We start from the raw sequence: 27796 nt of genomic DNA, 5'->3' as shown, positions 1-27796 counted from the left end.
CTGCTTTAAAGGAGGGGAAAAAAAAAAAACAAAAAACTAAACACAGAAGGTTGTTATCCTCTGCCACTAACAAGTTAAAAAAATGTGAATTTATCCCTGCATATAAAGTTGCTAAAGCAACTGCCATGAGCACAGATGTCTTAGCAAGGTATTTCCAAGCAAGGCAAATAGCCAAGGGACAGAAGGTTATATGTAGACAATCCAAGTAACGAAGTATTCTTAGGTATAGGGAATAATAATGCAGCCAAAAAAAATTAAAAAAAGGCTTGCACAAAAAGGCATAGTTTCTTTTAGTTAAATGAAATACATTTAAATACTGTGTTCACATAACGTTCTGGCTGGGTTAGTTGTATGAAAAACAAAAGAGTGCCAAAGTCAAGTCATAGATTGCACATATCATCCAGAAAAATAGAGTAAAAATGCCAATTCTGCCTTAATGTGCCTAAAGCAATACTGCTGTAAACATGCGAAGATAATCTGTGGCAAAATTATTGTATGCAGCTCTCATATCTCTTAAGGTAAGGTTCAAAAATTACTTAAATGGTGTGGTTATCTTCTTGTATTTCACTTGTTAGAAGGGTGGCGTTTAGAGTAGATGGATCCGATTTTGGTTGCTGCTATATCCTAATTATAACCATAAATGGTTTTTGTGTTATAATGGGAATCTCTGTAATGCATGAGACTCAAAAACGAAGGAGTTGTTTTAGACCTATTTGTGCATGTATATTGACAGTAAACATGAATGGGGCCCCTTATTTCAGTAGAACAGCATGCTTAGGAGTTAGTATGCATAAAACTTGAATTATATCTGAACAGAAGTCAGAATTGTACTAAAAGATAAAGAAGGTGCTGTAGTGCTGGCCTATTTGCAGAATGTCAGATCATCAGAATATAAGGAACGATATGACATTTTTGGAAAGAGATTGACAAAAGATTGAGGCAGACAAGGGGAAAGCCTTCCGAACTCTGACAGTTAGTTACTAGAATTTGCCATTTGTTTAGGGTATGGCTTTTTTGTTTGTGTGTGTTTGCTTTTGCAAACTTGCTTTTTGCTAGCTTTTCTAAGCTAGGCCAAAATATAACAGCATTTTATTATTACACATCACTTTTTCCAGGAGTGTTGTTTTTAAATTGGGAAAAGTAAATCAGGTCTACACTGTAGTGCAATTCTCTGAACATAGCTCCCTTTGCTCTTGGTTGGACTGACGGGCTGTTACCATATAACTCTAAAGAGATTTTTTTGTTATAAAATCTAAGTCTGCAGGAATGTTGTTTAGTGCCTGGGAAACGGAGTAATTTGGCTGAAGCATTCTTTCGAATAAAGTTATTGTTGACAGGTCAGAAGAAAGAATTTGAAGAGAGACTGCTTTAAAAATAATTCAACAATTAAATGGTTAAATTACAAGTGAATCACTGATAGGAACAGAAATATTTAGTAGGCATCTTATGATTCTTCCTTACTATTGAGAATACCTTCCTAAATACAACGTCACCTGCTCTGTGCCAAACCCAGAACCTAGTGCCAGGATAATTAAGGAAGCAATAGTATATGAAGTCCTTATTTAACCTTTGGCTTTGTGCTTTTTTAGGACTGGCACCTCACTTCCCCTATAAAACTGTTCTCAGTGAAGGAATTAGCTATAGAAGCTAACTGGGCAGGCAGAAACATCGGGAACTCTCCTTTTATGTGTGCAGTGATTCAGATGTAAGCAAGTTCTGCTGGGTCTGGCCAGAGCGCGCAGCCTGAATAATGGAGTAAGTGATTTTTGCTTCGAAGAATGAGACAAACTTGTTTTCCAGTTGCAAACTTTTTGCAGTCAAAAGACCTATTGAACAACTAAAACTATGTGACATTTTACACAAGACCTATAGATTATAATCTATTTATAATCTACATTACTTGAAAGTGTTTGTTTTCATTGCAGATTAACTGTTTTCACTGCAGAAATATTGCTGCATCTATCACCAAAATGTAGTTTTAATTCAGACATTACAACATCGCAATATTGAGCTCTTAATCTGCTTCTTAAATATATAACTAGGTGTACTATGGAAAGATGGAAATAGGGTGGTATTTTCCTATACATCAATTTTCTAAGGTTGGTATTTCCACCACCAAGGTACAGTTATGAAAATTCAGTCTTTGTCTTACTGTAGCTTTAAGCAGTATGATGAAGGTTTGCAAAATCCTTAAGTGGCACAATTCTAGTATGTATTTTTTCTTTAATATTGGCTCTTTATTGTCAGTTTTGAAGGCTTTTTAGGTCTATCACACTTTGAGTTTTATTCACTTGTATAAAATACATATACACACATATATATGAGAGGTTTCTCCCCAGCCTGCTAAAATTAAAAAAAAGCAGCTGAAAAGCAGGTACCAGTGCTGGACTCTCGGCAGCAGCAAATACTCAGTTATTCTGGAGAAATCTGGAGAGGAAACTTTGAAGAGACCCTGCCATATCCTAGAGCTGGGCCTAGCTGAGCTCTTCACCTCCACATACATTGATATAATGTTGGGATGGCTCTAGAAAGTGTAGCAGGGATGATTGCCCCAAATGATCTGGTACTTTCAGATAGCTTGAAAGCTGCGCGCTGTCTATCTTTGTCCCAGGGTTGTGGCATGGCACTGGTTTCCAAAGGCTTTTGGAGGAATCATCAGCAAGTCCTTCTTATTGGAGGAGATGGTTGTGGTGCCCCAAAGTGGCACAGAAAAGTGGTCCTTATGTTTTCAAAGCAGGGACTGTGGGCACAGCATATCATCTGCATTGACTTTGCAGCACTACTTTTGCAGTGCAGTATTTCGGGTTTGCAAAACACTTCTGGATGCTGTCAGCATAAGTTTGGACTCAGTAATGCTGTTGGCCATGGCTTGTATACACGGGTAAGATGTTTTTGGAACTCAGAACACATGCATGGAGCTCCACCAAGATGAATCAGCAGCTCAGGAAACTTGGTCTTAGTACATCTTTCTAAAGCCAACTTTTTTTTTTTAATATTTCTTTTTAACAAGTGAAGGCTTAGTGCTGAACATTTTTTCCTTCCCAAAGTTCATATTCTTCTGCCAAAACTTTGACCATCTCTGAATAAATGTCTGGGATGGTCAGAATAGTGGTGATGCCAAGTGTCTGTTCTTACCAGAATACAGTATTGGACTCGGCTTCATCACAGTGAAAATATACTGAATAATATTACTTACTAACTTATTAGTCTATATTACTAATGGATTTAAAACCGTTGATAAATGTTGTTCAGTATGTCTGCTTTTTAGGGTAAACAGAGTTATGGCTTGGATGTGTTTCATTGTTCCAACTGCACTTAATTCTCTATGTATTTACTTCCACCTAAACTATTTCAGGCTTTTACTAAGGATAGTGGTGGGAACAGTGTGTCTATTTCCATTAATTTCACAGGAATTAATGGTCCACATAACATACTTGATTATCTAACCGCTTTAATGTATGCGTTACCTCTTGGAGACAGAAGTCTTCTCTCTCACTGATGCTCCACAGTTATATTTGTCATCTCCAAATTCAGATGTGTATTTCCAATATTAAATGTTTGGCTTTTAATATAGAATATTTGCAGAATAAGAAATAGTGCATTGCTCTTCTAATGATATTTCTCCTTAGGAAAAATATCGAAGTGTGTTTAGATGTGGAAAAAATACTTTATTCACAGTGCAGTATACTTTGCTGGTTCAAGATGATGCCATGTTTTTGTGAAGGGAGCAGTAACACCAGCAATTTTACTAAGTTTCATTCTTGAGCAGATTCTGCTACCTGGAAATACCAAAAACATGGAAATAAGTTAGTCGATGAAGAAATGGGAAAAGATCAGTATTTCTGTGATAAACTGCTCTTATCTTTCAACTCATGCGAGAGTTCTCTGAAATTTTTCACATGCAGTTAGGCCTCTTTCAATTTTTAGTTTTGTAGTGGTAGTCATGTCCAAGTGACTTCTCCATTGGTTTCTCTTTCTAATGCTTTCTTTCTCCCGTTTGTATTACCTTAGTTGCTATAGTGAATTAATAAAATAAGGTAGCTGTAGTCTTAAATAAATAAAAATATGTGGTCACTGGAATAAATACTGCTCTTTCAGTCATTTTCATTGTCCCTTAGTGTTATTTTTCATCATCCCACACAATTTCAAGTAAAATGTCCTTAAATTCTGCAACCTCTGGCCAGCCATCTGCTTTTCTTTATATCGCATAGAATCTCCTAGGTCTGAACTGCCATGTAGTCAACATACGAAAAAAAAAAAGTCCTTTTCCACTTAATAGTAACAAAGTAGATGTGAAAGAAAATTTAAAAAATAAGGAGACTTCAGATGGAAGGAGGAGTCATGTTCTTCCCTCATATCCTCTCACTCATGGAATTCTTTTATTTATGGAATTAAAACAGTAAGAAAAATAACCTATCCAAAGTAAGCAGAGATGACAGAATATGGCAAAAAATATTGTTTTTAGATAGCAAATGCCTCAGTCTTATTTATCTTGCTTTCACTAAATACTTCCTGACCAAGAAAGGAGAAATTCGATCTGTCCAAATCAGCAGTTTTACCAACAAATGAACTGTTTTCCCCTTCTGTCCCCCCACCCCCTGATTTCACCCCTAGATGGCATTTACCAGGAAATTATAAATGGTCTTGAAGTAAAGACCATCAGAGGAATCCCTGTTCAACTGCAGGATATCTTTGCTAGCCTTCAGATGCCATCTTCAAAATGTGTAAATTAATGATCAATCATACCAGCACTATTGGAAAGCGTTCTTACAACACAAGCTACTCTGGGTGTTCTGCAGTAATTACTAGATTGGATGAATGTTCAACTAAACCTTCCCTCAAAACCTAATGGTCAAATCTCTTCTTTAGAGGAGGTTGCACGATATGTTCTTGTGAAATCTGTAGAAGAGTGAGCACTAAGAGCGGTGAGAGGTAATTGTCTGAGGATAAAACAGTTCAGATTTAACTAATCAGTATAGCAACAGGATAAAAACAAATTGGTGTGTGCTCATATTTTCAAAATAGTCAATGGTGACTTAAAATGTAGTGGTAAGTTTCAAAAATGGTAAGACATAACTTTCAGGGTGAAAGTAGTGCTGACCTCCCAGGAAGTTTCCAACAACTTTACAGCTTTCAGTTCTCCTCAGTGTTATGGGATTCCTGTCATACAACTTATCCATTTGTTTGTAATAGGAGGCAGTTTTTTTCCAATGCTGACTAGCATTAGTCTTCACTTCTGAGTTCAAGTCTCTTTCCTGCAGTGTTCTCATTTTCTTTCTGCAGACTTAAATTAATGTATATTTTAGAAATATACAGAAAACATCTCATATTTTGTGAGAATATGAGGCTGTCCTTATACTGGAAGGCGATGTTCTATTAACTCACAGCTCACAATTAAAATGCATAGCAAGTAGAAGTACTTGATTTGCCTAGATTTGTATGTCTGGTGAGGGTAGTCTCTGCTGCTTTCTCGATTAGTCTCGATTTTCAGTGTTGTGTCTAACTGAATACTCATGATACCATAGTTATGGTATGGTATCATAATAATATGGTATTGTGATAATATCATATAATATGGTATGGTACTCATGATAACAGAATATTGCAGAATCTGCCTACCATTTTTCTAGACCAGGAGTTTGCAGTGTCCCACGACGAGTGGGCAAATCCACTCTTCCAAAGTGATATTCCATGACTTATGGATGACCTCCATAAAATTCTTTGTAACAAGTGTTTTACCTAAATGAGTTTTGGTTTTATATAGTGACCAATTCTGTCTTTAAAAGAAAAAGAAAAACAAAACAACAACAACAAAAAAACCCTTCAGCTGTCTAAGGAAAAACGTTTGCTCTAATAAATGTTACATCAGCACTGGTATAAATAGAATGAAAATGTGGATGAAACATGTAAAAATCACTGAGGAGGACAAAATGGTTTTAACATAGGCTTCCTGTTATCCTGATTTAATTCTTTCAAACACATCAAAGAATAACTGCAATGCAAAAATAATTTGTCTGCACTGTACTCAGAAGCTTCTACTTCAGGTGATAACATATAATACCCTGAGTAAAAATCGTTGAGCTCAACAAGAAGAATACTGTTAGTGCCTAGAAACTCCAAGAAACAGTAGGGAGAAAACAGGCTCAGGTTCCTAAGTACAGTCCCACCTCCCATGCTCCCCTTTCCTCCTGCTCCTTTGCTTTCTAGGACACCAAATGTCTGGTAACAAAGTCATTCAGGATCCTCCTGGAAAGAAATAAATCCTATTTGTGTCTTCCTTTGTTTGCTTACATGTATTTTTACATTGATTTCTCTTCAAGCTACTCTGTGTTGAGAGATGGGAAGGGTTCCAGGCAAAAGGCAGAAAAGGTATCTTCCTTCGAAGACTGGATGTGATCCCAACCCAGGAAAGAAATTCTCTGTGCTTAGGTATCCTGACAGGTAGTTCCACTGATTTCAGTGAAAACACGTCAGGTATGACCTGATAATGTTCTCACATGATTTGGTGGACAACTATGCAGATTTTAGTTGTTTTTTTTTTTTTTTTCCCCTCTTTATAGTACAAAAATTCAGGGCAAGGTAAAGTTGTACTGAATAGAAAAAATATATATACTTTTTGCATGTGAAATCTTAATCATAGTTAAGATGGCATGGTTCTTATTGCAGAAAAATGTTTGTACCTGGAATTGTAAACTGGAGAGCACCATGACTGGGTACATTAATATAAACACTACAAAGCAGCATGGCCAAGTGCACACACTTGTGTATTCGTGCTGTGCTTCTTGAAGTAGTAGTTACTGAAGTAGTGGTTATCTGCGTTGGGGATGCTCGTAGCTTGCCAGAGGTCCAATGAGTTCTTCAAGGTAGATATGTGCAGTTCTCACACCAGCTTCTGCAGCCTAGCCCTTGATATTCAGGAGAAACTGGAGGTAAAAATGCTTTAGATTTTCTTCTGGGACTCCCGTGAGTGTAGCAGCATTGGTGGGGAGGAAGGTCCCACCGTGCCCTCAGGGTATGCTCAGCAGCTCTAGGAATTAGAGGAAAGGATAGGGGAGATACGCAATTGCAGCAGGTAATCGCATCCCAGTCCCTAGTCCTCTCCTTCCCCCCAGCTGTCCTGTTTTATATTCCTTCAGATAAGTTAATTGCTTTGGGCGTGCTGTGGAAAGACGGTGCTGCTCCTCTACATGTTGCAGCGTTGCTGTGGAGGTTTGCAGCTGGAACATCAAGGGACTTTGAGGTTGAAAGGGATCTGGGGATGCATCTTTTTCTTTTCCTCAGATTATTTCAGTTCAAAAGATGTAGAAATTAATGAAGTGATAGTCCATAGCTTTTAGAACATTCCTAAACTCAGTTGTCATACTCTTTAGTTCTTAATCTTGATTTAGGAAGTAATTTGGCGCAGTGGAATACACCACGTCCTTTTCCACTTGTGTTCAGTGTTTGTGCAAAACCAACTGAGCCCTTCTCTACTGTTTAATTTATCTGACAGAATGCATGTAAAAATATTATCAAAACAGGCTAGTTTTGGTCTTGCTTGCCTGTTTCCCAAATAGGGAGGGCATGGAAGGCCGTGGCCATGAGGTGGAACCCTCTCTTTCCAGGGAATTTGAGCAGAGCAAGGCCTTGGAGACCGTGCTGTGGTCCAGAGATCAGGACTACTGCTCACAGCTTTTTCCCCCACCCATTTCTTACAAGGCAGTCACAGATAGCAATTCAAGTCAGGCAACGTACTTCACGTAAGTGAAGTCATATGGTTGCAGAGGACTTTTAGGGATGCTATAGGGGTGGGTGGGATAACCAGAATAAATCTAATTGTCCACAGAAGCAACTGGGATGCTCTGAAAACAGCTAGGATGCCTCCCATATATGAGTGCGTGTAGAGCAATCATAGCAGAACAGTCTATATTTAACCAAAAAGAGTAAGGCACCAATGACATTGAAAAGGTGCCCTGTTTATGGCGATGGAAGATTTCCTTTGAGTTTTCCCCATAGAATTATATGAAAATGGAAATTACTGTGTCTTCAGGGACTTTTGCCAGTCTAGCTACGTTAATTACTGGCATATTTTTTTTTCCACTTCTCCGGTTCATTTAAGTCAATAGGCCTTTGCTTGTGTGACACACTTGAAGTCATAAAAGAAATATGTAGTGGAACAGGAACCTGAAGGCAGCTTGTGTGAGCCCAAATCATTTGTCAGAGCACTGTGCAAGCAGTTTGCTGAAAGCATTTGTAGATTTGTAGGATGCCTGTGGAGTTCATGATTACCTTCTTCCAGGCCTCAGCATTTACTGTGCATTACTGCTGTCCACTTAACAAGAAATTCTGGATTAAAAAAATATGTATATTCTTCTGTTTTCTTAAAACAGATAGGGTGCTTCATTGCTGGTAAGAATCAACCCACCACTTTTGCCTATTTGCTCACTCCCCACCCTGCCCTGTCAGGACTGGGAGAGACAAAGGCAAAAACAAGAAAAAGTCCTGGGTCAAGATATAGAAAATTCAGTAAATTAAAGGGGGGTGAAAAAGGAGAGAGGAAAAAAAATGATGCAAAGGCAATCACTTGCCACCAGCAGACCAATGCTTAGCCAGTCTCCTAGTAACAGCTGCTATGGACTCACTCCACCCCGATCCCATACGTTGAGAGCATGGTGTTATATGGGATATCCCTTTGGTCAGTTTGGGCCAGCTGTCCTGGCCATGTCCCCTCCCAGACCCCTTGTTCACCCTCAGCCTACTTGCTGGGGGGCAGAGTGAGAAATGGAGAAGGTCTTGATTTGTGCGACCGCTGGATTTGGGCTCCTTTTGTTGCTCCTTTTGGAGGAGGAGGGACTGTTTATTCCTAGTCACTTGTAATTACTTTTTCTCCTTGATTGCCATGGCCATGCCAGTATCGCTACAAAGCGTTGTTCTCTGTCTCCAGAGTTGAAGACTGTGATGCTCAAACCTCCACCATAATCACAGCTCTTGTGTGTAAGGCATTGCTGAGCTGCTCTCAGATGAGTCTGCCCAAAGGGACTTTGCATGTGCTGATAAACATTTTCTTGCGAATCTGAGCAGCCTTGCTAAATGTATCTACTTTCTCTCAAATGCAAGTGATTAAAACAAGAAAGAGAAGTGAAATCTGAAGGGAAATTCATAGTAACAAATGCATGATTTCTCACACTGCGATGTACCAGGCGACACCAATGTTCCAGTGGTCACTGCCACAACACCTTTAGCTTTTGGAAAAGCTGCACTTCTCTATTTTCCATCCCTTCCTGCATTAGGGGGCCAGCTGTAAACCAACCATTGAAATCTCTCTTTCACTATTACAAGAGTTGAAATCTGTAGAAATGATTTTTCTCAGTGCAGTTGCAATAAAATTATTCCCCTGCAATATGGTATGAGTTAGTCTGAGGAAAATCTATAAATACTGCTGACAGCTTATACATATGCATATTAACGCTTCTGCTGCTGAAATATTTCAGATTGCTTAAAAAACAAACAACACAGCTTTCTGCCCTTGACTGACATCTTCTACCTTGTTTAGACACTTTAATTTTGCTGTAAAATCTACGTGTGTTATAAACTGTACCTAACAGGAAGAAAACTGTTTGGCAAACTGCTAGAACTTGAGTGATTGGTGGGAGGAGGAACATCTCTGTGATGAAGTACTGTGCAGCCAGGACAGTCCCTGCCCAAGGCACTGCACAGGTTACCTGTTCAGCAGGTCAGTGGCCAAGGCAAAACACTTTCTGTGTGCAGTCCCGTAATGGTGACCAGCTTGCTTTCTCTTGGCTGCCCCCAAGGAAACGGAAAAGTGGAGCCTATGACTTCAGCAGTTTGCAGAGAAATGTTTACATGTTTGGGAAATAACCTTAGTTTTGTTACTAAGTGCAGTGCTGTCTTGCAAATCATTTCCAGGTGACAATGAACTTTTTTTTTCCTTGTTTCTTCAACCCAGCATACATTTTCAATCAGTCACAGTGTGTTTATAAATGTATCACAATGTGATTTCGTCAGAGGCGCCTCTCACATGCTCCTCTGTGGAGATACTGAGACTTCCCAAGGCTTGTGGTTCACTTTCAAGGACACAAATAGAAACTGCCTTAGGATGTGGCAGAGCTTGGAGCTGCAGGGTGAATGTAGACAAAATATGGGCAGTCTCCTGGCAGCAGGAGAGAGCACTGGAGGACCCAGGCTTGCCAGATTTGCCGGTTGTTTGCAAGACTAAGCCTTGAAAGAAGGATGCTGTTGTCTGGCCACTTGTGTTCAGGCTTGTAGGAAGTGGCTTTTTCATGTCCATGCCTTGTCACTGCTTTGTTATTTCTATTGCAATATCAGCCAAGGACATCACCCCTCAGTTGCTGTATTACCGTACTAGCTTCCGTTAAGCTAGGGCTCTATTAAAGCAATTAGGTCAGTGTGTATAACATTGAATTATCCTTTTAGAAATGTTTGTTAGTCAGAAAATTCACAACATAGTTTTCTTTAGTCAATGGAATCATTATCAGAATGTGAAATGTCTTTTTTCTTTAAAAAAAAAAAAAAAGAAAAAAAAACAACAACAAAACCAATAAAACACGATAAACCATAATGGATAATCTGCAGTTTCTTTCCTACCAAGATCAATTTTTATAAACCAAAGTGAGACACTAAAGGTGATTTAACATGGACCTTCAGCAACCTACCATTCCATGTAGGAACTAAAGGAGTGCTTAAAAGAATCTAAATAGTGTGACTAAATGTTTTGATGTGAATTATAACTAAATCCAGAAAGAGAGAAGGAAAAGGATAGCTGTGCCAAAGTACAGTAACAAACAATGTACTTGTGGCGATTACGAATGTGTACTTGTGTGTCAACCTTAAAAGACTCATCTAGATGTGTTCCTAAAATCCTGCAAAATCATTTGCCATGAAGTCTGGAGGATGAAAACTATGCTACATTGTTGTTCTAGAAATGTTCTGGTATGCACCTATTAATGACTTATCAGTCCATTTTTCTAGTATTTTTCACTTTTTCTTCTAAGTTGCATAAATAAGAAAACATGACCCATTTTTTTAAATTATTTTTTCCCCTTAGTGAATTCCCATCGGCTCCTGTGGGACTGTACAAGAAACACAGGAGAAGCTACCTTGAAGATTTAGATAAAGTCCTTCTTTAAAGGATATTCTTTCCTTGAAACAAGTGAACCAGATCTCTTATAGCATTTTGTTGCAAATTCTCTTTGAAATGAGGCTGCTCCATCAGAGATTTCACTGTTTGTTGAAAACTGCTTCATTAAGCACTGCTTCATTAAACTGAAGCATGATAAACCTGAGTGCTGGGCTCCTGTAGTGGGTGCATAAGAGCTGCGATTCCCACGTGGTCTTGCACGAGAGCCGGTATTTGTGACTGGTGGGGGAAACCCTCGTGCTTTGAAGATTTCCTTATATGCATACTTATATCCCCATTAAAAGAAATTAAAAAAAAAAAATAAATCCCATTTTTTACTTTTAATATAATCTGAGTAACTGTACAGCTTGAGTGGGAGCTTATGTCATAAAATTTGACTGCTCACCTCACTTAACCCCAATTGCTCTGATGTCTTCCCTGGCATTAGTTTTGACTGCTACGACTGTGAGATCAGAATTTGTCCATTTGTCAAAATAAACTGTTTTGAGGCACAACAATGAAATGCCATGGCCACAAGATGGCCTTCAAAACTGCCAGAAAAAGAATTCCATTCAGAAAGCGAGCATCCGTGTACAAATACTGTTTGTTGTTCTTGTTGTTGTTCAGTGTTTTATTTTTCCTAAAAGCAATCATATACAGTGTTCCGTTGGGAAGACTGATGGGGTTATGCTAACCTCAGAGAGATAGAGACCTTCCAGAAGGTCAGCTCTTTTTATTTTATTTTTTATTTTTTTGTGAAGGATCACACTATTCATGATCAAGTAGTACTGAGTCCTTGTGAAATGGTTTTTGGTAGTACCATCTGGACCATAAATAAAGCGCTAGTTGTCCTGAATAAATCCATCTGAACTGGGCCCACAGAGGTGAGAAATGAAGGTGTCTTGATAAAGATCTGATACAGATCTATTACATATGAAAAATGTCTTTTCTACAACTTCAAAAAAATGAAAGGTCAGATACAATGTAAGATATTACCAGGTGCCAATCTACCATCATCTTCAATGCCACCTTTGTCACCTTCTGCTCTTATATGCAGCTCTGACCTGTACTTTCACTACTGAAGTGCTTCTCCCTTTTCTGCAGGTCAGGAAGCAGAATAAGAGAAATATCAGCCACCCCACTACAAAATTGAGTTTTTTTCTAAGAGTTTTATTAGTATTGCAGTATTTGATATTAACACACTATAAATCTTTCACAAGTTCAAAGGCTTTGCTGATAAACCCCAAATGTACTAAACCTTTATTCAGTACAGATTTTACAGCTTTTGCTATCTGCCTTTAATACCTGCTTACTTCACAGGTGACAAAACTATCTAAATAGCATAATTCACTTCTGACTTCAAAGATCACAGAGAAAAAATTTTTTTTACATTACCTAGTTTTATAGTACATTAATGCTGCTTGTGTGCAGCTTCTTCTCTCAAGTAAAACGAATCTGATTCTATTTAAGCTGTGATAAAGATTTAATTTTAAAATGTTCTGGTAGTTCAATTTTGTGAAACGTATCCTTCCACTTATGTTCAAGTAATATTTATGTGGAGCAGGTTGTCTATGCACAGTAGACAAGCTTTGAAAATCAGAAATACTATGAACTTTAAAGTATTATAGCATCAAATTAACCTAAAATTCCCAAAATGAACAAATTTATTTTGATAGCTTCATTCTAGGCATGCACTATAAGCTATGGGCATAAACAGCATTAATCTATTTTCTTCAGCATGTATTAATGTTGACATGTGAATAATAAGGAATACCTGACCAGATATAATGCATAAACATCTGATGGACTGTAAGCTCCCCTTATGCATATAATTCTCTGAAATTGCTTCTGTGAGCTACTCTTGGAAATAGCAAGTGAATTTTTCTGCTGTGGTTAATCATGGCATATATTATGTATGTTTTAACTGTGAACAGAGGCATACAGAAATATTTTAATGAAGCTTCAGCTGTCTAGCTTCAGAGAAATTTCTTTGTGGATGTCACTGATAGGATGATCTATGCTTCTAGAGAAATTGGATTGATCAGTATGGTTTAATAACATTATTTTGCTCTTCCATTTTCTGGGAGGAAAAAAAACAGCCAGAGAAACCAGTGATACTGAATTGAAAAGACCTATGTGTTTATGTGAATATACAAAAAATATATCCTTCAATCAACTTTTTAGTGAGATTTTGGATGGTAATGGTAAATGTGAAACTGTTGCTATTGAACTCACTACATTCCCATAATATATATCTATATGTGGATCTCTCTCTCTCTGAATGGAAGCAAGAGACTTGACTAGAACATAAAGATAAGGGGAGCAAACATTTAAGCAATGTTATCTATATTTCCTTGAACATAAATCTGCAAGGAAAAAAAAAAGTACCCTGGCAACTTAGAAAGTAAAATAATCCATTTCATTGCACGGAATATGGTAAATTCTAAACTAAATAAATGGGATCATATCTCTGTGCAAATATAGAGGTTGATAGAAGTAGGACATAAAGCAAAATATACTGTACAGAGAAGGAATTATGCGCTGTTCAGCATATTTTACATAAAGGGAAATTATGTTGTAAAAATACAGGAACATATAGGAGGTTTGAAGAAAGCATAAAGCTTTGTAGTACTGTTCAGGGATACTCTGATACGTGAGGACTTCACAGTGGTGTACTGTACAACTTTTTACAAGAAAGATTTTATTTGTTGTGGTTATCAGCAAAGTATTCTCTGTCCTTTGTGGATAATGCAGAATGACTTTTACCTTTGGTAACATAAACAAAAACTTCTTCTCAAGGCCATTTAAGAAGTACTAGCATTTCACCGCTACTTTTCCATGCCAGAATTTTAATTTCAGGTGATAACCAAGCAAGTATCTTGTTTCTAAAGTAGCAACAAAATTACTATAGTTTTTGAGGACTCAGCACCTTGATTTATGAAACTCCCATGATCACGTGAGTAGTAGTATCAAAATTTAACGTGCATAAACTGTGTGAATCCTGTTTAGGTTTCAGTTTCCGTGTTAATATTCTAGCCTACCATTTTGCTCTGACTTGCATAATTGTATTTTAGTCCACCCTATTGATGATGTTTGAGAAACACCTAGTAGACTTTTTGGAACCCCAAAACATTGTCAAATATGGACTATAACCTATTTAATAACGGAACCTACTACTGTTGTTATGGTCTTGTATTAAAATGAGGTTCTGAATCAGTAGCCAAAGGTTTTTCTTTGTTTAGAAAATGGTGCTTAAGCTGGTACATAGCTGCTTAAGCAAAACAGAAGTATACAGCTGCTTTTTAAGCCACTAGTGATGAGAAGTTCTTAAGCCTCTCTCTTATCCCTGTTCTAAAGCAAACATTTTCTAATTCTTTAAATCTTCAGTCATGGTTTTACTGATGTGGCATTTTCTTGCACATCCACTAACAGCTGTAGGATACTATTAATGTGGTCACTTCCATTAATGGCTCAGTAATATCTAAATTATATGTGAGTGTTGCCTTCACACAAAATATACTCTTAGTTAATGACTGATTGTTTATACAGTTAAACTCACACCACATCAAACATTTGGTTTGTTTCATGTCATGTCACCCTAATTTTGAAATAAACTGTAGACTAGACTACAGCTGTCCTAAAACCTCCATAGTATCTTTCTCTCCTTGTTTTACACCTTAATAAAGTTACCTTGTGTGCATTAGGACTTGAATTCTGTGGCACCGTGATTCTAGGGGATCAAAACTATTGGTACTGAGTGAGGCAAAGCACTGGCGCTTTGCTATCTCAAATTTCTTCATGTATACTCTGCAAGACGATCGACATGACTAGCATAAATCAAGGTAGGCAGAAGATTTTGGGCTTTGAATTTTTTTCATACCTTTCATTGCCCATCATGGTAAATGCTCGTCTTCCATTTCTAATTAGTGGCTTTGGTGCCTAAATGCCATTTCAGGGGTCTTGCACAAAATTTATATGAAATGCCAAAATCAGGAGAGTTCTTAATGCATCATCCAAGCCAATTATAAGAACAGTATACTGGAAATCTTTGCAAGGTTGGACTCAGCTGGGATGATATTTAAGCATGCAGATTGTGAAATATCTCCCAGTATACTCAAAAATTTGGCCGGTAGTTAAGAAAGCAGCAGCCCAAGCCTAGAGTTAGGAACCTCATTGTAGGTTTTCAAATTGCTCTATGTTTGTATCTGCTTTTTTAAATCTACAACGTTGCTTTCAGTTTTCAGAATCTTTGATAAACACCGAACTGTTTTAAAAATGTTGTATTGCTGAGTCTTGTATGATATCCATTTAACAACAGTAAGGGACACAAATCCTTTATAAACAGGGCTATGAACTCACTGAAATGAAAGTGGGGCAGCTTTTTCAAAGTTCTCTTCCAGGTAAAGCTTTGCCAAACCATGATTACAGCTGATATTCGAAGATCTTAAAGGAGATTTTTTTTTTCCATGTTGTTACTTAGTTGTGATCAAAGATGAGTTTTTAAGAATGAGTGAGAGTGTAATCTGTAGACACGGTGTAATGGAGAAAAGGGAAATTGGATTATATTCAGAAATACTATGTCAGAGGAATCTCTGACAGAAGCTAATTTCTGTTTCCCAAATTTTGGGGGAACAAATGATGTTTTTCACTAATATTCCATGTGTCTAAATTGCAGAAAACAGATGTGGTAAGAACTAGTACTGAGTTCTTATTAAAGATGCAGTGTGAAGTTTTCTTGTCTCTTCATGTAACGTATGCTGGCTTCTGACTCAGGAAACATACTTGAGATAAAGTTAATAGAAGGTGATTGAGGGTTTGTGTAATATTGTTTACAGCCTTCTTTGCGACTCATAATTTATGTAGTGTAATACATAGGAACAGAGTAAAACCAAAATACATTAGTAACCACTTTTTTTTACTCTGTTTGTCTCTCTCCCCATTTTATGTCCTATGATGACTCTTACTCCCTGGATCAACTCCTGCCTTATCCTCATGTACCTCAAATAAATTAGTGATAATTGTTTTTAAAAATTTACATTTTTTAAACCAAGTGTGCTATAACTGAAATCTGAATCAGCAGTGTTTTAGGTTCTTTCACTCGTCATCATCTGAATCAAATGAATCCTAAAATATAAGTAAATCCATTATGTAATTGCAGTATCTGTATCACCTGTATACATGGAGTTTCAGTTTTACCCACTGAAGTTCGTGGGAGATGTACTGCTGTACTAAGAAATTGGCAGTGACGAAAATAGGCAGGCTCTCTAACAAACTATTTTTGTGTCCTAGTCTTGTTAATACTAGCAATTCTCAGTCTATGTCAGAGAATATCTAGCTTTCAAGAGTAGGCCCCACACTGTTTTAAACACTGTACAAACAGTGTAAAACATGATAGTATTTATTTTGTTACTACTCTAGAACCGTATCCTAAGCATGAAAAACCTAAAACAACGACATCAAAATTAAGGGCAAGGCTATGTGTGTATCTAAATAGTGTCATTTCTGTTAATTTCATTAGCTTGGTGCATATCTAACATCAAGGGTTTTTCTTTTCTTTAACTGTTTTGAAATATTATGAACTTCACTGCAAGTTGTAATGATACTGAGTTTTACTCTTTATTCTCCAGATAGTAAACATGAAAATTTACACCAATATGGAAAGAGCCTTGATTAATGGCACTTCACTGATGGTTATGCAAATGTTTTCTGGCTGTGCTGTCCTCTAATTCAGTATTAAAATAAACTGTTCATTCTCGTTACAAACAATAGGGCAGTCAAATAGTATGGTAGTCAAAAGATTAGACTGAGGAGAGGGAGTACTTTTAAAGTAAGTGAATGTAGTCCAGTCACACAAGGTGTGAAAACTGTGAAGTAGTCATAAAATGAGTTGTTATAACTGAGCCATGCCATGGGGCACGCACCACTCTGGGAGATGCCTACATCGTTACCCCTCTTTTTTTACATTTGTGACTGATATTAATATAAGTAGTTGCTACAAAAAAAAAGTCCACGTACTTGATGATGATGATACAATCCAACGCAGAAATAATATTTGACTTATTCCTTCATGTTGATGTCATCTGGCTTCAAAATAATTTCTGTTCATTAGTAGTGCTGGTATACCTCCTAAGAAGAAGAAGTTAAGAAGTATTAGCATATTTATGACTATGGTCGTGCTTTCTAGCTGCAAAGATTATGACTGACCAAATGGAAAATATATATATATTGTTTAGTCCTATTAATGATTACATGCATAGTATGTAGCAGTACATAATATTTGTTAGGAAAGATGTACTGTGCACATTTGTAGGACAGACTGAAGTGATACCTGCAATTCCTGTGGAAGGCTATCCTAATTCTCTTCTAATTACCGTGCAGTTCATCCACTGTTACCAGAAAAAAAAAGGCAACAAGCATAGCACAAGAACAGCAGCTGCATTTTTTTAATTAAGAGACTGGAGAAATGGTAACAGCATTGATGATATCAACCACTGAACTCTAAGTAATGCAAATCTTGAGATGTAGAGTTGCTGTTAAAAAATAAATAAATAAAAATAGCCTTAAAAAAGAAAAGAGCAGAAAAAAAATATAAAACACCCCAATGCCACAGGGTAAGCATTGGAAAAAAAATAGACATCTGTGTTATCATTCAAAGTAAGTTTATCTAATGGAAGCAGTTGCTGCTGTCTTAGTATGGTTCCTGGGAAGACGTTGTCCTCTAGTGATTTTGATGGGAGGAAAATTAAGTCAACACTGAGAGCTTTGGGAAGAGCTGTTTTCTTAATGGATATGTTCATCTGTCTACATTGCCATTTATGGCTTTGTAGGTTTCTGCTTCATAATGAAAATAGTGTTTGGTTTTCACCCATTATCCAAGAAAGAAGATCTTCAGATTTTCCATGTAAACATAGATGAAAATAATAAAAGACTAAAAATAAAGAGGATAGGCAATTAACACTGTAAGACAAAAAGTGGGAAGAGATTTTAGTAAGGACCAGAGAGAACAAATGCGAATGGTTTACCACTGAAAAAGCATTTTACTGTTCTGTATTTATACATATTAATTTCTCATAATGTGTTTGTATCTTTTGCTAGTATAAGTTAGGAGCAGTTAGTTTATTGACTTCATAACAAGGGTGATATATAATAACAAGGAATCCGGCAAACAATATTCAGCATAATGACCTAATGTTTCTTCAGCCTCCCAAATACAAAATTAAATGTTTGCTTCATTATATGCTTTGCCCTTCTGAGTTAATTGACCAAATATGTTGTGGTCACTTTGTGAACAAGCAGATATCTTGTTATTATTTCATTAGCCATATATGTGCTGAAACATCAGTTTAAAAACAAAAAAAAAGTTTATGTAGACTAACAAGCTTGGTTTTTTAAAACAACACAGGGAAATAAATGTATTAACCTCAATTTCTGCCACCAATCCAAATGTATAGCAGATTATCTGTGTAAAAGTTGAACAACTGTTTGTAAGATGTAATTTCAAGATTTCATCCTGACCATCATCACCATCAGAAGTTCTGATGGTGTAACAGCTGTTTTCTTAAAATAAACAAATAAGTTTTAGGCTGAGAAGTATAAAAATTCCTCTGGAGATCTGTAATTCAGCACTTAGAGAAGGAACCTGGAACATGGGAGTAACAGACCTAAGCATTTTCCAGCAGTGAAACGAGAATGGAAGGATCTTTCCTGATCAACCAAACCAGAAACCTTCATCTGCATCTTCCATATTCCTATTCACAGACTTACTGACTTCAAAACTCATATTTTGAAATTCTACACTCATGTTTACAAACTCATTTAGAAATGTCTGCTCCTGCATGCTTCTGGTTACGTATGGCATGTGGAGTCCCACCATTGGTGGAACTTGATAATGCAACCTTAACTGCATTCAACCACTAAGAATAAACGTGCTCCTAAAAGAATCAAATCCCTCCCTCCAGTAAGGTTTATAAATCTTGATAAATTCATAGCAAAAGCAAAATTTTGTCACCTTGCAAGATAGTAGAATGATTTCCTATCAGTCTAAAAATCTTTGCCTATGTTAGAATTCATCTTTCTTAAACATGAGCAATCCAGACTCTGCCCGCCCAATGTTACAGTGTAGTTTCCAACACTGCATATTTATATTATTGTTGAGGACATGATATTTGCTATACTGAGGAACTCTCTGTCGTCCCTTCCATTCTTCAAGTGAGTTATTGTACCATTTCTCTGGTGTCAATGGTCCGTGTTCTTTCTGTGATTGTCTATTGAATCTCAATTCTAATCCTCTTTTGATTTTAGCTAATGAGATTGTTCTTGCTTTTTTTCTGTAAATGCATGGGTTTACATTTTCTTGTACTTAGCTTCATCCCCTTTCTCTTGCACCTATTGTCGAGATATCAGATCCGACAGGATCTAGGCTTTGCAGATTTGTTGCAGTATTCCCAGCTTTAAATCATCAAGTAATTTACTCAAGTGTTAATGTCATATAAATGCACCCCTTAACTAACCTTTTAGGGAGTCCCATTTCCTTCTTTAGTGGTACTACTACCTACCTCCCGTTTAGCCAAACTTTCTTTTCTCAACTGTTTTTGTATACAAAATCTGGCACAACTAACAATATACTATGTGTTGCAATATTAAATACTGTGGTCTAGAAAGACTAGATCTATTTAATTTCATTTTGATTACCATTTGTCTTATCAAAGATACTCTCTTGCTATGATGCAATCTATGTGAGGTCTGTGTTTCATTCCGTCTCACTTTCCAGTCATATTAGTGTTTTTAAATTTTCTTTTAAATGTATTTTGAACCTTACATACTGCTGAGGTCAGTCTAATAGGACTGTAGGTGTCTGTTGGAGTAATCATTTTTCCATTCCAATATGGAACAGAATATTTTTGTTGTATGTCTGGTGAAGAACTATAAAAAATTTAGTCACGCTGTTTTAAAAATAACAATAAAAAAAAAAACACATTTCCCATCATGCTGGAAAGAACCAAGCAACTCCTGGAAAAAATGTGGGTGTTTGTTTTTGTTTGTTTGTTTTAACCTTCTTTTACTGTTAGCTTGTCTTTTTTGTTGTTGTGTTTTTTTTTTTTTTGTCAAATGTTTTGTCTCTGGTCAGTCTGCTGGTGCTGCCCATATCATATATGCAGACACAACACTGACTGTTGATGCTTTAACTTTTTCTAAATCTGGTTAGTCCAACAACTCTTGTTAGCGTAATGTGCATTTCTCTTGCCAGGAACCATGTGTTTCCAGGGATCCCATTCATTTTGGAGAAGTAGAATTTGGTTATTTATATATAATTTTTCCTAAAGTTTAAGATATTCATATGAACCGTAGGTTTTGACACAAGGCTTTGTGAAAATAATACAAGGAAATTACACAGAATACGAGAGAAAACAATGGAAAAAGCTGTAAGAAAACTGACAGCTAAAGTAAAAAAATAAAAAATAAAAAAAAAATCTTGAGGCTACCACACTTCTTTCTGAATCCAAAAATCTATAATTTTTGTGGTGTTTTGTTAGAACTGGGATTCCTTTTACATTTTATGGCACGTGTTTATCTCTGTAAAGCCTAAATTTATTGTTAGGTAATCAGTTTCATAAGACCATAGAGCAATGGAAAACTTTGTAATGGCCTATTGGTTTTCTTTCTGTCTCTGCAAACACTAGACTTTTTTTTTTTTCCTGAAGAATTAAATAATTAAATGAATATTATGTTTCACTGGAGCCTGTTGAGTCCTGCTTGTTGGATTTGTGAGAAAAGCATAAGAGAAAAATGTCCTTAAAACAATAAAATACAGGCCAATAAACTTGGTGTTTTAGTGGTTTTGGGTATGTATTTTTCTTTTGTTAAACAGTTGTTTTATACATGTGAATGCTGTTCTGTCCCGTTTTGGAAGTTTAGCTTCATTGGAGAAAATGTGAATATGTTTTGATGTGGGTTATGGCTAGATATAGTAGCGTAACAATAAACAGTGTCTTGTTACTCACTTTTGTGGTAGCATTGTAGAGACTTTTGTTTAGTCATCTTTCACTTACAAAAGAGGGTGCAATGAGTCTTTCCACTGTTTTAAAAAAAAAAAAAAGTGAAACTATGGCTTGAGTAGTGCAATTGATGAGACTGTAGCTCTTGTTTTATGGAAGTTAGAAGAATCCAGATGGGGAATACAAGATTCTTAATGTAGCTAGATAGCTCCTAGTGGAAATATTTAGGACAATTATGGATGACTTAGTGATTGATGGAGGATTAGTGGTCATAAGCTACAGCATCTCGCAGATGATCCAACTTGGATTTTGAATATGCTTTAACTTATGCTCATTAGCTTCACACAGCTAATTGAGTCTTTCCTGAACATCACCACATAAGCAAGCCCAGATGTTCTTTAAAAAAATCATGAGAAAATTCATTTAAAAGACCATGAGAAATTATTTGTAGTCCTTGATGTGTCTGACAGTATTATGGAGAAGTCATCTACTGCCTGTCCTAACCACAGCCTTAATATCCAGTGTAAGGGTATGTAGATGAAGAGTGTCTACTCCTTCAAGGATGTCTGGTCAACGACCTTTTCCAGTGCAACAAGAAATAATAAGAAAGGGAGGTGGTGATGGGAACTGACAATTAGTCAGCTGTGCTAATTGATAAGGAAAGACTTGGATTGTGTTCAAGCAAGGATGTCTGAGTTAGGATCTCTGGATTAGGATGACATGAAATAAAGGAGGAATAATAAGCAAAATGCTGAGACACAGACCTGGCAAGGCAAAAATGGAGACAATGACAAGAAATAAACCTCTGAGTTACACCAGCTGATGAGTTATCAAACTTCCAGGAAGATCAACCTGAATTTAGCAGCTGATAAGGTTGTGAACCAGAAGGCCTGGACAAGGAGGGCACAGAAACTGCAGAGCTCTGCAAACCCATGTGGAGTGTGCAGGGGTAAGGGGGAGCATGATGATCAAAGAGGAGGATAGAGAGAAAATGGTATAAAAGGCCTGGTCACATCAAATAACACTGATCAGCATGCATGAAGGACTGAGCCCTGCAGCTGAACACCATAGTCTGTCCTATCTTCTTATATTTCCTCATTAAATCTTTCCTTAGCTTTCTATATTTGTACTCCCTCCCATGTGTATACATGCTGAAGGACTATGTGCCATTTCCTGATGAGACCAGCACGTGCCTATGTGAAGGCTGGTGCCAGCTACTGGAGTCAGGCTGTGGGAGTGGGCACCCCAGCCTGTGGTGTCAGCTGCTGGGGCAAGTGGGCCCCACGTCAGTGGTTGGAAGGGCCACTGCACTCTAGATCTGAAAGGGTCCTACAGACTTTGAGCCCAGTGTGCCAGCTGCTGACTGTGAGCTGGTGCCAGCTACTGGAGTCAGGGTAGGTGTGTAGGCCTGCAGGCTGTGGTGCCAGCTACCTGAGTGTGACGGGGTCCCAGTGATGGTATTTGCAGGACACTGCCCAGAGGCTAGGAGTAGGAGACTGCATTTGGGCCCGTACCATGGGGTCCATCCATCAGAAGCAAACTGCTCCAACACTGGTCCCCACAGGCAGCAGCTTCCCTTATATCCCGTGCTCCTGTGTGGGCTCCTCTCCATGGCCTACAGCTCTGGCCTAGGGTCCGCCTTGGCAGGAGCCCTCCACAGGCTGCAGCCTCCTCCAGGCCACATCCACCTGCTCCACCAGGGCCTCCTCCGCGGGCTGCAGCATGGAGATCTGCTCCGTGTGGGACCCACGGGCTGCAGGGGGACAGCCTGCTCCACCAGGGGCCTCTCCACAGGCCGCAGGGGAACGGCTGCTTCATGCCTGGAGCACCTCCTGCCCTCCTGCACAGGACATGTTGTCTGCAGGGCTAGTTCTTACTCCCCTCTCTCTCTCTCTCTTTTTTTTTTTTTTTTTTTTCTTCCCCTTTCTTAAATCGTCTCTCACAGAGGCACAAACATCTCTTACTGGCTCAGCTCTAGGCAGTGGCAGGTCCCTTTGGAGCTGGCTGAAACTGGCTCTTATTTAACATGGGGCAGCTTCTGGAATCTTCTCACTGAGGTCACCCCTGCAGTTCCCTTCTGCCAAAACCTTGCCACATAAACCCAATACAGTTATGGTGAAGGCAGTCTTGTCAGTGACCAGTCTGTGTGTCTCTGGGGTATGTGCTCAGCTTTGCTATGAGTTCAACCTGCAAATCAGAAAGTGGCAGCCACATTCCTCAGCCTCTCAGAGACCCTGGGTCCTCAGGCCTGGGCCTAGGCACAAGCAGCCAGGCAGAAGCTGTCCTGGGCCAGAGCAGCTGGCGGAGGCAGCTGTGCTCACTTAACATCCAGGACAAAATGAGGGTCACACAGGTAACACCTCTGCCAGGGATAACAAAACAAAAAACCTGTTGCTCTGAAGTACTTGTTAAGCAGGTGTGTAACTAAGTATTGTCAGCTGTACTTAAGTTTTGGTACATATTTGTTGGGGAGAAAAGATGATTTTGGTAGTATCATTGAAAGGAAAGGAAAAATCACAAATATGCTGCCCAGTCAATCTAAATCAAGAAGGCCAGTGGCACCCTGGCCTGTATTAGAAATAGTGTAGCCAGCAGGAGCAGGGAGGTGATCGTCCCCCTGTACTCAGCTTTGGTGAGGCCGCACCTCAAGTACCATGTTCAGTTTTGGGCCCCTCAGTACAAGGACATGGAGGCCCTGCAGCATGTCCAAAGGGCAACAAAACTGGTGAAGGGCCTGGAACACAAGTCTTATGAGGAGCAGCTGAGGGAGCTGGGGTTATTTAGTCTGGAGAAGAGGAGGCTCAGGGGAAACCTCATTGCACTCTAAAACTTCCTGAAGGGAGGTTGTGATGAAGGGGGGGGTCAGCCTCTTCTCTCAGGTAACTGATGATACGACTCGAGGAAATGGCCACAAGTTGCGCCTGGGGAGCTTTAGTTTAGATATCAGGAAAACGTTTTCTCTCAAAGAGTGGTCAGGCACTGGAACGGCCTGCCCAGGGAGGTGCTGGAGCCTCCATCGCTCACGGTGTTCAAGAAGTGCCTGGACAAGGCACTAGGAGATATGATTTAGTAGCTTAGTGGGTAGTATTGGTGATGGGAGGACAGTTGGACTAGATGATCTTGTAGGTCCTTTCCAATCTTGTGTTTCTATGATTCTAAATATAGGTCATGCATCAAAGGTGGGACAAAGGTAGAAAAGGAAGAAAATAGAAGATATTCAGTATGGGCATGTTTTCAAACATGCGTTGATATTCCTATTTCCAGAACGTTTCATGTCTCCTTACTGAAAAAAAAAAAAAAAAGTGTTGTTATAGGTACAGAATCAAATAATATTTCACATGTGTTTGAGCCTGCCTTCTTTGAAAATTCTGTGTGGAGAAATGAGGATAAACATGCTCCACAGATTTAAAAAATAAAAATAATAATTATAAAAAAAATATAATATAATAATAATATAATAAATAATAAAAAATTAAAAAAAAAGTTAGATTTGTTATCCCAGGCACACTAACAATGTGCCAGCACCAGCAAATACAGACATGAGTTCCTCTGCCCTTACGCAGACTGATTCTCTGCTGGCCAGAAGCTGCGTGGTGCGGTGTGGTGCTCCTGGCAGGTGATCTTAGCTACACCATTACACTAATGCAGATAGACAGATTCTGTACTGGGGTTTGTTTTAGCAGACCAGCCAGCTTGCTGCATGGTTTAGCATACCCAAATGGGAAAAACAAAAATTGTGCCAGGTATTTCCTTTCCTGGCAGTGCTTACTGAAGGTGATGTGACTTCTCCATCATGTTACCATACCATGGCAATTCCTGTGAACAGCCCCAACACGGTGGGAAAGTGAGAATCACAGTATCACTTTTTAAACAGATTTTTAATACGTAATTGCTTGGGGCACGAGGCAGACTGGAGATCAACTTAATATCACGTTTTTTTGCATAGGTCATGTTCTTTCATAACTTGCTTACTTTTCTAATGCTTGATGGTTCAAGAGAGCAGGTTCTTGGTGTCTTTTTGCCAATGACTTATAAACAGACCATGCCCATTTGCTTATTAATGAAGGATTCAAAGACTTGTATGAATTCTATTGCAGAGATTTTGCTCTGAATGTTTTCTTGGAATGGCTAAACAAGTTGTTCTTTTGCACGCTCATCAATACGACTGAAATACAAAATGTTGCAAGTGACAGCATACAGTACTGCGTGCTGTTTTGCCAGGTTGCAGAGTAGAAATATTAAAAGCAAAAAACCCATCTACCCCTCTCTGGTTGCTCAGTAATCTCTCAATTATCAAATATTTTAACAAGCTACTACAGAGGTTGTGCTTATCTATATTTGGAATCATGGTATTTTTGTTTTAATTTAGTTTAAATTAAAAGTTCTGTGGTAATAGTTAATTTCTTATTACCTGAACTATCAAATAACCATTATCACATCTATATTAGGCGACCAGATGCTAATAAAAGGAGAGTTAAAAAAGCCTGAAAGATGGTATTAAAAGATCAGTCAATTTTAGAACACTAATTCAATTTTTCACAGATGTAGTTTGATCTCTCAAAGGCACTAATGGGACATGTTGACCATCATTAATAGAAAAGTGGGGCAAAAAGCAATAATGTATTACAAAACAGAACCACGTGCCATTAAAATGTAGAAGTAGATGCTGAAATTGAGATAGTGCTCTAAAAATCAAGTGGACATACATTTTTTTTAAGATGTGTTTTATATCTGAAGCAGCAATGCGGTTTTAATTTCAAGGCCTTTTAGCTTGTCATTCATAAAATCTTTTGTTTCAAATAAGCTTATTTTGTTGGGTTTTAGTGGTCTCCACTAAAATAGATTTCAGCTGATGTGAAGAAGATTGTATTACCTTTTTATTCCATAGAATACTTTTTTTCAGTCAGATGAATAGAAGGAATTGATAGAGAAGTTTATAAACCCTGCCCTTGACAAAAAGCTCCATTTAGGTGGACTTGACAGTCTATCTGTGGCTTTCAGGCAAATCCTACGCAATTTATTCACAGAAGTTATCCCTCTGCAACTGTTCGAGTAACCCACACTGCTACCACTCCAATAGTTTAGCATGTGCAAACATATACTCCAAACTCCTTGGAAGAGAGGCCACGTTTAGTGTGTAGCTTAATATGTAGCTTTATTGCAGTTGGCAATGAATTCTAGCTTTTCTAATGCTTTCAAAATAGATTTTGTCAAAATAAAAAATTGACTAACATGTGGTTTCTATGCAGTTGCTTCAGTCATTCCAGTTTATCCGTGTCTTTTCCTGAGCTGGGTTTAAAAACTGAATGCAATATTCTGGGTGTAGTCTAAATGCTGAACAAAGGCTAGTTGCTTCTACCTCATTATTGAGATCCGTGTGAAATGGGATTGGTCCCTGTTAAGATCCCTGAGGATTGTCACTTGTAATACACCTCCAAATAACATATGAAACCTTTGTAATGAAGACATCGGTGTCATGCTTCTATATAGTCTGGAAACAACTGTATTTTGGGAGGAGGAGGAGAGCTTTTTTTAATGTAACAACACAAGTTCAAGAGTAATATAACTGTGGAACAATTTGTGTTGCTTCTAACTTAAAGGAAAGGAACATGGAAGAAACAAGTATGAAAAGGGGCATTACTGGATGAACTGTAATCTACAGAAGTTCTCGCACCTGTTTTGCTCATGTTTCGTACCTATTGCCTGCAATCTGCAGCATTGTTTCAGGGAATTGAAGTGTTGTATAGGGATTTTGTAGTCCTTAGATAAGATGCATTTGATTTACTGAGGACTCTTAAGATATACATTGAGTAGGATTGAAAGTGCAGGGTGAAATACTGCTAGTAAAGTGGTGTGTGGGTTTTTTGTTTGTTTGTTTGTTTTTTGCATATAAATCTAATGTCTCCACATCCTCTTTTGTCCTCAGACATATCTTACTGCTTGGAGTCCTGAATACATAAATCGTTGAGTTTGTCTTTTCTGTCTGGGAAAGGCAGGGAGCTCATATGGAGGATTACATCCTTCAGATTCATCTAAAATGGTAAAAGACATTTCAGCTCTTCATGCCTGTATAAATCTAAGAATGTTTAATACTGAAGAAGTCTGCTGTACAGTGAATGACCTTTCCCTTCATATTAGAAGTGCTTTTGGAGGAGCATGAGGATGTTGAAGCCATTTAAAAGTAACCACTTTTAAGTATTTTCCTCTATAAGTACCATCACTTTTTTTTATGTGCATTTAGAGACACTAAACTCTTAATTTCTGGAAGATATCTGATGTGTGAATAGATGTTTATCATTTTTGTGGAATGCTTAATATTTAGTATTTTCAAATTCACAGTCCTTATATTGCACCAAAATGCATTTTTAGTTGAAATGGTAGACAAATGACAAATAGTAACTGCTTTAAAACCAGGCTTTCTTCAAAGTTTCTGGGGGCATGATATGAGAACTCCAATAAGTTTTTGCTAAAATGTGTTTTCAGAATTCTGTTACCCTTTTATTAGAAATTGCACTAGCTGAAACGTTCAGGATCTCTTTGGGATTTAGTGACTGTAGCAACAAGGCAGTGATGCTATTTATCACTTGATGCTATCATCCACTGAAGCAGATGGATGGGGAATTGTTTACAAGGTAAAATGTAAAAAATGAAGTAGGTTCAGAAA

The 27796-nt window shown here is 37.9% G+C and overlaps 2 long non-coding RNA genes across 3 annotated transcripts in view; one reads left to right on the top strand and one right to left on the bottom strand.

The window, feature by feature from the left end:
* Positions 1–2183: 2183 nt before the first annotated feature.
* The window catches only part of LOC125182155 (uncharacterized), a 41759-nt gene continuing 16146 nt past the window's right edge, over positions 2184–27796 (bottom strand). The window contains exons 3-4 of the long non-coding RNA XR_010832495.1: positions 17153–17263; positions 2184–3779 (exon numbers count right to left, since the gene is read on the bottom strand). This is a non-coding gene — a long non-coding RNA (uncharacterized lncRNA). The remainder of the gene's footprint in view (positions 3780–17152; positions 17264–27796) is intronic.
* Positions 22396–27796, top strand: part of LOC136791139 (uncharacterized) — a 28198-nt gene continuing 22797 nt past the window's right edge. For both annotated transcript variants that reach the window (XR_010832496.1, XR_010832497.1), the window contains exon 1: positions 22396–27313. This is a non-coding gene — a long non-coding RNA (uncharacterized lncRNA). The remainder of the gene's footprint in view (positions 27314–27796) is intronic.

This window comes from Anser cygnoides, chromosome 6 (assembly GCF_040182565.1).
Source record: "Anser cygnoides isolate HZ-2024a breed goose chromosome 6, Taihu_goose_T2T_genome, whole genome shotgun sequence".
In the NCBI taxonomy this organism is placed as follows: Eukaryota; Metazoa; Chordata; class Aves; order Anseriformes; family Anatidae; genus Anser; species Anser cygnoides.
The sequence above is the reverse complement of the archived record's forward strand: the minus strand, read 5'-3'. Positions and strand labels throughout refer to the sequence as shown.